Genomic DNA, 13,931 nt, shown 5'->3' on the forward strand with positions numbered 1-13,931 from the left:
ACGGTTGTGAATCGGGGCCCCCCACTTCTGCTCCCTTGTCCTTCCTGCGCCCCTCCCGCTCCACATCCCTGCCCATAAGGAGACAAGGTGCAACAGCCTGGGAATGAGCAAGCAGGAGAAGTGGCCGAACGGATAAAGGAGGCACTGTTGTGGTTGCCGCAGACGCTGCCCCCATTCAGGGACCGAATTCAAATGGATATTTCCCTCTTCGGCCCAGCTGAACGAGGCTCAATGCCTCAAAGGTGCAGAGCTGCCTCGGTGGACATGCTCTGTGGCTGATATTATAATTTTCATAATGCGCTTTTATGTCGCGCCAGACTCCTCCGGTGAGGAGCCCGCAGAGCTGCTGAAAGGGGCTTTGAGAGGCCCGGGCGCGCGGCTGCTGCGAGCTGCGCGCCCCCCGCCGGCCTGAGTGGCACCGCGTGCCCCTGCCGGGGCGCGGCTCCTGCACTGCGGGCGCGCAGGGGGCGGCGGGCTCTGCCCGCGCCCCTCATTAGCATGCACCCTGGGTGCGCCCAGCCTGCTCCCGCTGCTTCCAGGACTCTCTGCGCCCCTCCGAGTCTCTGCCATCCGCCTGGGTGCGAGGTACCTGGCCTCGCTCCTGATAAAACTCCATTCCGCTCCAGCTCAGGCTTTAGGGAAGGCCAAGGTGTTAAAATGTGAGCAGAACATTCCGGAAGCAGTCGGGGGGCTCGAAGTCTTCGGACCTGAGTGGAGGTTGCTTTCCCAAGGGTCCGGAAGCGAAGGGACCCTTGCTGTGAGGGGTTTGTAGCGAAGGCAGGGATTGAGTGGGAGCCTCATCACTGCAACAAGTGAGGTGTACTATTTTGTTCTAAGCACTTAGCAAGTATTAATTACTTAATCCTGGTGATGAAGAAACTGAACAGCAGAGAGGTTAAGTAATTTGTCCAAGGTCGCACAGCTGGTAAGTGGGAGGGTCCAGATTTAAAATAGGTGGCCTCGGAGTCCCTGTGTTTTTAACTGAGCTAATGGCTACTTCCTAATATATGCCATGTGTTTGGCCACAGCAGTCAGTTCACCAGCAAGCTCATTTGCCAGATGCATAATAGGGAAGAGATCAATTAGAGATTAATCAAAACGTATGGTCCTCACCTATACTAAGTTATTAGAGCTGACTGGTATTGGGTAATAGTTCAAATCACCTCTTTTTCCCCCTTCTTTAGTACAGCCTCACAGTAGGAATTTGCATGAAATGCTTCAAGCCTTTGAGAGCCTAAATCAGACAAACACTTTGCCTTAGTTACCAATAAACACATTAAAAAATAATAAATATGTATCATGGTGAAACTAAAAAAAGAAAGAAAGAAAAAAGGGGAAAACCTGCATTATAAAAGAACTTTCCAAATAAACTCATCGTTTTTATTGGCCCTGGATGGAGAATTTAAAAATATAACTATAACTTAACCTTAACATATAGTAGGCCACGTTATAGGAGACTCCGGGCTGCTATTCTTAAATTATCCCCTCCATCAAATTTGGAAATTGTTCATAAGAAATATCACGGAAAAGTTGTAAGACTATAGTTAATTCTGTACCCAATGCCAAATTATAAAAAGTTCATCATAATTGCTCTCTTAAGTAGAGAGTCTGCTCTAAAGGTTGCCAAATACAAACTTTATTTCTTTTGAAGAGGCCCAGCATGTGTGTTGATAACAGAAGAGGACCATCAGTACATGTTCCCCTAATTCATATTTGTTCAAAAGGCAGACAAGTACCAAATATATATACACACACACACACACACACACAAGCCTCAAATTTTTAAGTAGGAATCAAATAAACAATGCATCTGCAGCTCCATATACCTGCCATAAGAATGTCTGTCCTGTGAGCAATTCGAGCAATTGCCCCATAAACCCTCTGGGCCATATCATAGCCCCACTTGTCTATGACATTTACCTTGGCATAGTTAGAGGGACATTATGGTGTTGGCAATACCCACCATGCACTGGGTAACAGAAATTAACCTCATGCATTTGTCTGCAATAATACAACAAGGTCAGTCAAGAATCAGTGTCAGATTGGGTTTTTATTTATCTATAAAGGCCTTTAGGGCTTAGTCTAAACTTGAAAATATTTATGACCTAGAAACTAGCAATAGATCTGAAAACACAACCCACAGATTCCATCCCAAGCGTTATTATATTTTATTTGCTTCCTTAAACCAGCCTCATTGTTTTTGTTTATGCATCTACTGGTGTAGCCCTGCATATCTAATGGAATGATCCCAAATTACAGCTAAAATCTGTTCTTCCTGATTTGTTGCAAAGCAATGAAAGATAACTACATCTGAAATGGGGAAACAGCAGCTGCTCATACATTTCTTCATTAAATAAACATCAAGATACCTGCTGATTGAAGCCATTTTGGGGTTTGGATGTGAGTGGCTCTTTAAAACCCTTCCCATATGTTAGCCTCTATTAAATTCAACAACTTTCCTCTGGCTGCCTCTAAATCAGAGGTTATTAAATCCTTATTAAAACTTGAAAATGTCCTGAAGTAAAATTGTATTGCACACTTGCAAAGAAGTGATAAAGAGCCATTTTTAGCAAGCAATTTAAAAAATTATACACAGTAGAATGGGGACCAGAGGTCAAATCACTCAGAACATTCATGATACCCACCTAGATGGCTTTTGTTTAAATTACGAAGCTAAATGAGAAGAGAAAATAGATTTGGTTTAAATTACTTACTTTCTATTACCTCTTAAACCCTCTCAAAAGTCTTAGCAAACCAAATCATCTTGAGAAATTGTAAGATCTGACAATAACTACCAAGATAATCACTGTCAAAGAGGAGTTGATGATAGCAAGTTAATGAATGTCATTATTGAAAATAAGAAGAATATTATCACTACTTATTGTGCAAGTTAACATAAGCTTTAAAATTTTTTTGAAAAGTATAATTGATAATCATAAAATTATGGACTTATGTCAAATGATGGATTAAAATATTGAAATTTTAGGATATGAAGTACTAGGATATTAGGATATGAAGTGAATCCTATAAAGATTGCTTAGGATGTGCATGGTAGTTACTGAGAGAAGCATAAGATGGCATGAATTACATAATAATGTCAGGATTTATCTATAGGCAGACTGGGAAACTGGGGTTCCAAATACCTTTTTTTCCACTCACCTGGGTTGTTTATTTCCCCTCTTTGTATGTAAGGACACAGTCCTCACAGGTTTTGGGGTTTTGTTTTTGTTTTTGTTTTGTTGTTGTTTTGGAACATTTTCATTTCCTTCATTTTATTGTAAGTAAGGAAATAGAAATGGAAATACTCAGGGAACTATCCAGATAATTCTCAAGAACAAAAATCTTCCATGAAAGGAGAACTGTAGCCTAACTCCCCAAATGGGCTGCTGGCATTGATTTAACTGACCTTGTGCTTCCTTTGGCCTATGCAGGCATTAGCTTATTAAAGGCATGCTGTAAGTGGGAGGAGGATGCTGCTAGAACTGGATGTAAATGCCTTTGGGGAATCTTTTTTGTCTTCCTCTTTCTTTCTTTCTTTCTCTCTCTCTCTCTCTCTCTCTTTCTTTGGTTTTTTGTTGTTTGTTTGTTTCTGGTGGATATGGGAAACAAAATTAAGGAAGCAGTCCCTGATTGAGTGATAAGGAACAGAAGAGGAGGAGGGAAAAAGCTACGGGTGCACTGCCATGAGTACATTATGACCACCATTTTACCTGTGCAGATTTAGTTTTCTCATCTAAAAAATGGGAAGTCACACTGATCCAGATATACCTTCTCTGGCCTACATTTCTGAGACTTAGGAGAACCAGCACCTGACAGAGCCCAAATTACTTCATCCTTGGTCACAGACTCAAATATATGTTTCCAGAATGTCATTTCAAATCTGAAGCTTTAAGTTTATGCCTCACTATTGGTCCTTTGCACTATATTTATGGAACACCGTGTACTACATATAACTGCTTGACATTTTTCTGTTAATTAACAGGGCCTGTGCTCTCACCAGCAATGACAGTAATCAAATGGCTCTTACTGTATGTACCAAACATGTTAAAATTCCAAAACAAAAATTTTATAAATGACTTTTCAGTGTGGTAAATTGATTTCTGAAAGAAGCTGTGTCAAACAGACTTCAAATGGTTTACAAAATTCTACCATTTCTTTTTTAATATAATGATTTCAGATAAACTTTTATGATTTATCCTGATTGGAAGTGACTAACAAAATTCAACTTTTGGTTTTTCTATTCTACTTGCCCCCATCCCTCTTACTTACTAAATAGATTGCATGGATACCACAGATGTGTCTAAAATGAATAGCAGGAGTGAAAAAGGAAGAGAGGGCAATAGACTATTAACTCTATTCAAATATGTTTTGTTTTAGATAATTATAATAATTGTGCTTTCTACCTTCATAAATTTGCTGTTTGCAATGGTCTTCTTGAAATAGAGAAAATGCTTCAAAAATTAAATTGTCACTTAATAGATGTTTTTCACCATATAAAATGTAAAATTGATAATCAAATGGCAGTGAAAGAGTGAGATAAAGGGGCATTCAGACAGCTATATGCTAAGTTGAAATATTTAGTACTCAACAGCAAGATTTATTAAAGACAAGTGAGAGGTGAGAATTGTTGCTGAATCCCCAATTGCTATTTTAAATCTTACATGGTGAGTGTATGTCCAAAAACTGCTAATTATTTTAGCTAATAAAGAGTGCTTAAATAACTGTAGCCACAGCTACATGCTTCATTCAAAACTAATAAAGCCAGTAAGTTAATAACAGTAATTAACTCCCACTGCACTATAGTCTCTTCTATAGATACTTTGTAACATACAGTTGATATTTAAGGAGTTTGGAAAAGCAAAACACAGACAAAGAGATGATGTGCGTGCGATGGATATGGCAGGAAAATCTTATATCAAGAAAAATAAATGTATCTGCTGCATAATTGTGTATGCCTCCACAAGATCTATGAGTTTATGAGAACACAGCAGATCATTAATTCATAAATAACCAAGAATGGCAAGCATAGTTTCTCCACGAAGAACCAGTAATTCTTCAAGAGCCTTTTAAAATACCTGGCTAACTAAAACATTGAGTGAAAGGACTATCAAGATGAAAACATTTTGAGGAGGAGGGTCAAGAAGATTCAAAAGATAGTGAATTAAACTGAGGCAGTCAGTAAGAAGTGACATGTGATATATGCTGAATACACAGCATAAAATGTTCTTATTCCTCAGAAATTATTTCAGCTAACATTTTGAAAGGTCTCTGGAGGTAGTGGTTTAAACGTCATATTGGGATTTCATTCTGCTATTTTTTTTAGGATTTCCTTTTATTCACCTTATACAAAAGGTCATTCGTCAAGTTCAAGAATAGGAAGGACACAGTGCCAGTAGGCTGTTGTTGTTGTTGTTTTCATTAAGAAAGTGAGTTTACATCCCAGCATGGTGCCCAAAATGGTGTCCAAAGTGCCTCAAGAGCAACTGCAGAGCAAATGGAATTTCTACACGAACTCAAGGGCTACTGAAACCAGTCTATATACAGAGAATTATCTAGATCGGACCCATATCCTATTGATTTGAGCGATAAAAGAAAAAAAAGAAACCTTTATTTTCTTGTGTATTTTGTGTGACGCACACACACAACAAGGAAAAAGGACTCAAACAAAACACACTTAGCAACTCCATGGGGAAAAAGGTCAGGCTACCATTGACAAGTATGTAAAGACACCTCCTAAACCATGGGAAAACATGTAGAAATCGTTTCGACTCACTGCATTCAGAACCCATGGAAGGGAATCACAAAACTGCACTTTGGCATTGTTGGCCTGAAAGGATATCTATTTATCATCTTATAAGACAGCTCGAATGATCTTTATCTACTTTGCCCACTTTCTGACCCAAATTCAGGGTTTTTATGGAAAATTGCAGTCAGTTTGATTGATGAAATCCAAAGATGTCTAAAATGGCACCAAAGATCTCCAACTGTGCAGACTCCAACCGAGGACTTCAATGTTGGCATTGTTCCTGAAGAAATAAAAAAAAAAAGAAAAAGAAAAAGTTGAGAAAAACAGGCAAAAGTTAGGGAATTTCTGCTTTAAAAACTTCAAATTTCAATGAAGATCCCCAAACCCATTATCCATGTTCATACGTGCGAACTGGGAGGACATCAAAGTATTTCCCACACATCACAACAAAACCGGGTTCCTCTTGAACCAACAAACCTTTTTTGTAACCGGCTGAATGGCTGTATCTACGGAGCCAGCAGGTTGCAGAAAGGCGTTCCCAGGGTGGAGGAGCGGGTAGTTGGGGAACCGGGCGCGCCTGATGGGGCGCAGGAAGGAAAAACTGATCGACGCAATGGCCCCTGCCACCGGCCATTTGGGGCTTTCAAAGGCCCTAACGAGGAGTCCGAGCTGCTACTGAAAGCCTCCCTGTTCCTGGGCAGGGCAGCCAGAGTGCCCTCCCTCTCCTTTCCCAGCCTCCCGGCGGCGCCACCATTAACCCGGAGCCAGACCCAGGCGGAGGCCCCGGCGCCGAGGCCCGCAGAAGCAAGAGACAGCCCTGATAGTCTTCTAAACCCAGTCCAGTTCCGAGGACGACGCATTATAGTGGAATATTGTCACCTGCCTAATTGTTCTAAGCGGGCTCCTGCCCCTCCCCGTTTAGTAATAATAGCTTAAGCGCTCTTCCTCCCCGGTTACCAGGCCCGGGAGCTGATGAATGAACCCCCTCGTAGGGGAAAATCTTGGGAGCTGTCTTCTGTCCTATTACCCAAGGGGGCCGGCTATAAATCTTCCTTCATTTTAACCACATTTACCCTCATCCTCCTCCAGGCTAGGGATGCTGCGTTAAGATTGCACTGATGTGCCAACGCTCTGGACCAGCTGCTCCTAAATACAGACAGGTCCTTGTCAATTAAGGCTTTGAGAAGCAGGTCCTCGGGCCCCGGGGCATTGGAGCAGCCAGCAGCGTGCAGCCCCCACAATTAGTATCCATTTGGAAGGGACCTTCAGGGCACAAATGCACAAGCAAAGGAAGAATCAAAACACCAGGCAACTTCAATTCTGGAAATTGGTCTTGTAAGTGTTGTGAAACTGAACAGACGGCCCCCAAGAAGGGAGCTAAGATTTCTGGTGCGAGATGGGCCTCTCCTGCCCCCCTTCTCAAGATCATCCCTTTGTTTTGTTTCAAGCCAGGCAGTAGATTGAGTTTGTGGATAGGTTTAAGGGGAAAGAAAGATAAATGAATACATTCATTTGCCCATTTCAAGCTGAAGTTGTCTTTTGTGGCCACCTCAAGCAGCTGGTCAATCCTGCCCAGACCCTGGCCTTTGGCCCAGGGGGTGCTGGACAAGACAGGCGCTCCAAGGAGAAGAGCTGCGATGTATCAGGTCAGTGAGGCCATTCCGCTGGTGGGCCAGGCAGAACATTAGCAGCTAAACAAAACCCAAAAGGCTCAGGGGGCCTGGGGCACCACTAGGGAAGGTGTTTGTTGAAGCAATTAGGAGCAGTTGGTAGTTAGGGGCGGAGAAGAGGGCAGAGCTTGTGACACAGGGCAACTTAGCTGGACAGCAAGGGTGGACATTCAGAGGACATCACTGTTTAAGAATGTGTGACCCCACCAAGTTCAAGAACAGAGCAAACAGCACAGGCCATTAGGGACAGCCGTCAAACGGATGGCAACAAAGCCAAGAGGGGCATTGAGAAAAATCTTCCGATATTAAATATGGAAAAGTATTGGCGACCAGGGCAGAGGGTCAATGAAAGTCAACAAGAGTGTAGGCTTAATGAGATAAAAAATTTAATATCAAAAATGCATAAATCTGCAAGGAAGGCAACCCCATAATGGAGATAAAAAAACCAGTTCAGTGAACATTCTGTGATAATGGCACCATAATAGATAGCATCAGGTTGTTAACATTGAACACAAAAGTTAAGAGAATGAAAGGAAAGGCAGCTCCCTTAATTGAGAACCTGCTAGATCTCCATAGGCCAAATGGGGTGAATGCCTTGCTAGCTGTTTTGCCAACGTTCGGAGCATCAAAACGTTGAGAAAGGTGGGCCTTGTTTTTCTTGAGGTTTCCTCCCCACCCAACTTTCCCCCTTCCAAGGCTTCCCCGTGAGAGGTGCACATTTTCTCTATAAGAGTCAAAGTCCTTTCTCTCAAAACACATTATTTTCCTCCGCCCGTTTCAGCAAGGAGATAAAGCTTCTTTTAAAAGTAACTTCGCCTCCCTAACCTAAGTAAGCTAACAAAGTTCTTAGCAAGGAGTATATTATAAAAAGAACAGTTTGGGTTTTGTTTTATTTTTCCTGCAAGAAGAAAAACATGTTTTTCTTCAGAAGGGAGGATCAGCCAAAAAACTTCAAAAGACTTTTTCACTTTCCTCATTTTTTTCCAATCAACAGTAAATCTTATTTTCAAGGAATCTTCCAAGCAACAGAGTCCTTAAAATGCACTGAAGCTTACTGAAGCAAGTATTTCTGCTATATGTGCCAGATATCTCTGGGACTTCACCTGTATATGAAAAAGACCGTCTCTTTAGTATCCACAGGTAGATGCTGAAAATCAAGGAGAGAATGTCCTACCCTGACAGCAGCACAGCAAGTAGTATGTCATTCCAATTGTGTACATCTGCTGCCCAAGACTCTAATTGTTGCTGCACCAAAAGAAAGGGGAACCCCATCTTCCCGGCACTCATTATTTGTGGGTGCCTTCGAAGAGTGGAGTCATAGCTTCTTGTTTGTATTTTTAATTTCCATGATACTTGTTAGTTTTCAAAACACATTTATATGCTTTATCAGAGTTGAGCCTCACAACTATTTTGTAGAGTGAATAGTGCAGACATTATTATTCCCATTGTCTATGAGAGGAAGCAGATTCAGAAATATCAAATAAGCCAACCAACTTTACTAAACCAATGACAGTCCAATTTCTAACCTAGTGTGTGTTTTACATCTTCCCTGTACTTTGTCCTTCATGATTTGGAACTGGAAGCTCAGAGGCACGGTCAGAAACTGTTATCTCCCTCAAACCTATGCAGGCACTTTGATGTTCATGCCTATGTGGGCTGTGAATAGTGCCTGTTTTAGTATACCTAGAGGACTTAGGGGACTTGCAGAGCATGCATCCAATGCCCTCATTTCACAGAAGACAAAACTGAGGCTCAGAGTCCTTCAGTTCCTGACCGAGGTCCACAAATCAGGAGCTGGTAAATCTAGGCTGAACCAAAATCCCATAGTCCCACAAACAAGTTACATCAGAAACCCTTCAGTATCTACTACATCCGATTTTCTGTGTTTTGTTTGTTTGTTTTGTTTTTCTTTCTTTCTTTTAATCTCATATGGGACTATCTCCTCATGAACATTTTTGTACTCAATTCAAGAATGACTAATGGCTAGTAAATGAATAGATGGGATTAGGGAGACTAATCAAAGAGACACCAGCTTGGACCTATCTCCAATGACATTGAGAGTGATAATGTGAAAACCATACTGCAGACTTTTTTTTTTTTTTGAGCCAAACTTTTGCTCTGTTGCCCAGGCTAGAGTGCAGTGGCTCCATCTCAGCTCACTGCAACCTTTGCCTCCAAGGTTTTCCTGCCTCAGCCTCCCGAGTAGCTGAGATTACAGGCATGCACCACCGTACCCAGCTAATTTTTTGTATTTTTAGTAGAGATGAGTTTCACCATGTTGGCCAGGCTGGTCTCGAACTCCTGACCTCAGGTGATCCGCCTGCCTCAGCCTCCCAAAGTGCGGGAATTACAGGCATGAGCCACCTTGTTCAAAAAAAAAAAAAAAAAAAAAAGGGAAAAAATGTGTTATAAGAAAAACTGGCCCCAGAGTTTTGGAATCCCGAAATTACTGTTTGTTTTGGTTTGATTTGATATAGCTGCTAAGTTAAGGTCTTGTTGCTGCAACTGCTGCTTCCCTCACCCTTGAACAAGGAAAGTCCAGGCCACAGGGCCTGTGTTCCAGGGAGCTTACTCTGGCCAGGCCCAGCCTCAGCTCTTCCCATATTGCTCTGCGGATGCAGACATCAGAGACAGTTAGGGGCCCTAACCTATCAGGGGGTGGATAAGACCCCCTTGGGGTCTTATCCAAGGGTCATACCATCACACTTGGGAGTCACTCTGGCCGTCTGACTTCTAAGAGCCTTTCCATCTCTAAATTCTGAGATCCTGTCCTGATCTTCTGACTTGTAGCCACCTGGGACTAAGTAGGCAGGAGATGACTGGTAGGAAGGCTGCTGCAGGTAATGCTACCCACCCCCACCTAGAGGATGCCTTGGAGAGCAAAGCTGGCTCTGGCATCCCCAGGCCCATGCCAGCTGGAGTGACCAGACCAGGCAATTTCCACAGAATCCTCTGAATCATTCCCATCCTCTTTCCACCATCAGCTCCCTCCTGTCTTGGTACCTCGTGACAGCAGTACATGGCGCCAGTTTGGCACTTCCAGGGCTCACCCTTACCAGATCAGGTCAGCAAGACAGCACATGTGGGGCACCTGGCTGCTCCTGCCAACTGGCCTCCTCCCCTAGCTGCACCCTTAGACAGCCAGGACCAAGCAGGGGATCTGCACTCCTGAGAGCTGCTGTCCTCTCTCTTCACCCTTTTGGCCCCTACTCCCACCCCAGCTATCAGGGGAGACGATTTTGGAGACCTGACCACTTCCTGGAGCACCAAGTGTCTGTAGGCCACCTTGTAAAACTCGGGACTCCCGAAACAGCACACTTGTGCCTGCAGCATAAACAGGGAGAAACATGTCTTCCCAGGAGGGAATTGTCCTCCACGATTTGGAAGGACAGTGTGAATTCCAACATACACCAGAACCCAAACTAGAGGTGAATAAGAGGGGGCTAGAATATACAGTTTTGAAAGCTTTTTTTTTTTTCTGTAGAAAAATGTAAGTTAACTAAATGCAACAAAAGATTTTCCGCGGGTTCAGGGGGTCAAGCAGATGTAGACAAGCGTAGGGGAGTTATTTATGTCAAGTTGGGTTATTGTAAAGGCGAGAGAATCGCCCAGGCGGCTTAGGCAGCCAGTGGGCCAGTGGGCCTGCACGCCGGGGTCAGGGTGGCAGGGCAGTGTGTCCATCCTGGCGGGACAGTAATTGCCCCGAGTCTGACACGACGCCGGGGGCTCAGGGCGCCTCCATCCATCTCCATCCAGTTAGCGACGCGCCCCCCGACCGGGCGGGTGGCCCGGCTTGGACCTCAGCTTCGAATAATGAGAACAATTGTCTCCCTGCCTGGCATAGACCTCCACCACTCCTCCAGGTTCGCTGCCCCTCTCATTTCTCCAGTCCTGCTTGTTCCCCAGCCTTGGCGATGGGGATCGGGTGAGAGGTCAGCTCCAGATCCAGTGGCCCTGAGCTCAGAGAGCAGCGAAGTCAGGGTGCCCCAGGAGGAGATCCAAGCCTCGGCCCCTACTGCCCTCCGCTCTGCCTCTGCCCGCCACTAACCTACCTCTTTTTCCACCTGCCCAGCGAATCCAGCTGCCCGGCCTTCCCCTCCCATCCAAGAATCCCCAGCTCCTGCCTCTAGAATTTTCCACCAGCGCTGGGGGCTGGTAAAGATTCTGCTCCCCTCTGACAATTTAATAGTCCCAAGTCATCATCTGCGTGACACTGGCCATCTATCTTCTCCCAGGGGAGGACAAAGCGGGGCCTCCTGGACTTCAGGCCTCTCCCTCCCCAGCTCTTTCTATTTTGGGACAGCCTCACCACAATGGCGTCCTTATAAACCACAATGGCGATGTTTATGAAGGCCGCAATACCAGTGTATGAAGACAATTTTATGCCTAATTAGAAAATGATGTAACTCGAGAGAAGACAAAGGGAAGCTGTCCCCCTCCCGTTTCTCTCTCTTCAATCACACCCCCTCCCCAAATTTCCTAGGGCCGAAACCCTTGTGTGTGCTTAGGGCTGAAGGACTCTGTTTTGACAGTAGCTGGGCTCCCCGCGCCCCGCTGGCCCTGGCCGCGCGACAGGAGGCGGCAGGCAGGTCCCGCGGCTTCGGGCGAACGCTTGGGAAGGGGATAGAGGGAGGTCGCCGCGGGGAGGGGGACAGAGGCAGCCACAGAGTCCTAAAGAGATTTGAGACTCGCGCTCCTGCACTTTCTATCCCACGCGCCCCCATCCGAGGGGACCTCACCCCTGGGAAGACTCCAATAAATGCAACCCGGCGCCACTCGATTCCGGGATAATTTTTAATATATATGCAATAAATGTTCACTTTGTTAGATTGAATGACAGACAATAATATCGGCAAATCTTCATATCCATCCATTACCAGCAAATGAGCCGCACAAAGGACAGATTTGCTTTTGATTAATTTATTTGCAGACTCGGGTTGATAAAGCAATAACTATTTGGTTAAACTTGACATTTGGTCTTCAGGGGGTTATCAGACAAATCTCTGTCGCTCGAAAGAGATAATAAAGCTGTTTAAAGGGGATTAATTATTAATTGGCTGCAATTAATTTCCCCCCTTTGCTCGGCTGCTGCCACAATTCGCATCCCTCACCCACAAACAAAAGACAGAGGTTTGCCCTCCTCCCCACCCACTGACCTGGGGCGACGAGGGGATCCCCAGAGCCCTGACTGAAGATGTGATCTCTTGCACCCCGGTTATTCCAGTGCAGACTATTTTAATGAACCCTTGGCAAAACCTGACCATCTCTGTCCCTGGCAGCTTTTCTGGAGTCGAGGGTGTGAGTAAGCATCAATTTGAGGGTCGCGGATTCGGAGCTGATTTTCTAGTCTCAATATTTCTGGTTATAAAGACATCAGCTCACATCCGTTGTTATATCTAAATCCACACTCCCCAACTTGTTTCTTTGGGGCAGCAGTTTGGGGGCTGAGCTGGAACCCGGGTGTGGGAGAAACACAAGACCGCCATGCTGATGACGCGGGGAGGATTCCTTCTTCCCTCCTTTCCTCCGCGCCCTGCCGCGGAAACCCTTAGCATAGCCTCCCTGGCCTGGAACTCGTCCCTGACGACTGCAGAGTACGCAGGTCCCAAGGCCAGACTCTACTCCCGCGCGGATGCGGGAAGACTCCAGGCTGTGCTTGGGTTGTTTTACTGGACCTGACCGAGGAATGAGCCAACCTCAGCACTATTGGGCCAGAGCGAGAGGCATCTTCATGACCCCGAGGTGCCCCTTCCCTTGCTCATAACCTGTCAAGACTTTAAAGAACACATACTGAGACTAAAGCCCACCAAGCCTGCCTGGCCACAGCGCAGGCTGCCTCGACCTCTCCGACCTCCACCCGCTTCCAGGGACCTGTACGCTTTCCTTGGGCGCGAGCTCGAGTCCGGGACCGGCAGGGTTGTCGCGTTAATCAGTACCGCCTTAATCTGTACCACAGTCCCGTAAATCTGTCGCTCAGCCCATAGCCGGCCTTTGATCTCCAAACCGAGTTGCGGGACAGGTGTTGAACTGCACTTCCCTTCCCGCTCTGAGCCACCGAACAAACTTGGCCATGCTTAGAAAGGATTCCGGTGCTCAGGGAACCTGGGGCACAGGAGAGGGTGGGTAGGCACGAATAAGCGGGCTCCAAAAAGTGGTGTGGCTTGGCGATCCTATTCGTTCTTGGCGGGCAGAAAATTCAGTGTGAATAATCTGTAAATGCCCTGGTTGGAGAAAAGATAACTTGTGGAAAGAATGTGACCGGAATGGCCTGGTCAGGTAACAGGCTCGGGTTTTGGTGAGCGCAGTCTGACCGCAGAAAAGCTGTTGGGAAACCTGGGCTTTCCGCCGCGTTCCGCTTTTCCTACTTTCCCATTCCATTCCCATCTCCCTTCCCTTTCCTTCCCTTCTCTACCTTGCCCTCCATTCCCTTCCTTTCCCTTCCTAGACATTTAAATAAAAACAAAGATTACACCCACAAAAAGAGCCTTGCCTAGGAGTGCGTGGAAACAGCAAGG

The 13,931-nt window shown here is 45.2% G+C and overlaps 1 long non-coding RNA gene across 1 annotated transcript in view; it reads right to left on the reverse strand.

Moving 5' to 3' along the window:
• Positions 1-5,577: 5,577 nt before the first annotated feature.
• The window catches only part of LOC117086336, a 9,783-nt gene continuing 1,429 nt past the window's right edge, over positions 5,578-13,931 (reverse strand). Inside the window, exon 2 of the long non-coding RNA XR_004438294.1 lies at positions 5,578-6,026. This is a non-coding gene — a long non-coding RNA (uncharacterized LOC117086336). The remainder of the gene's footprint in view (positions 6,027-13,931) is intronic.

This window comes from Trachypithecus francoisi, unplaced genomic scaffold, assembly GCF_009764315.1.
Source record: "Trachypithecus francoisi isolate TF-2019V2 unplaced genomic scaffold, Tfra_2.0 Lachesis_group1, whole genome shotgun sequence".
Classification (NCBI taxonomy): Eukaryota; Metazoa; Chordata; class Mammalia; order Primates; family Cercopithecidae; genus Trachypithecus; species Trachypithecus francoisi.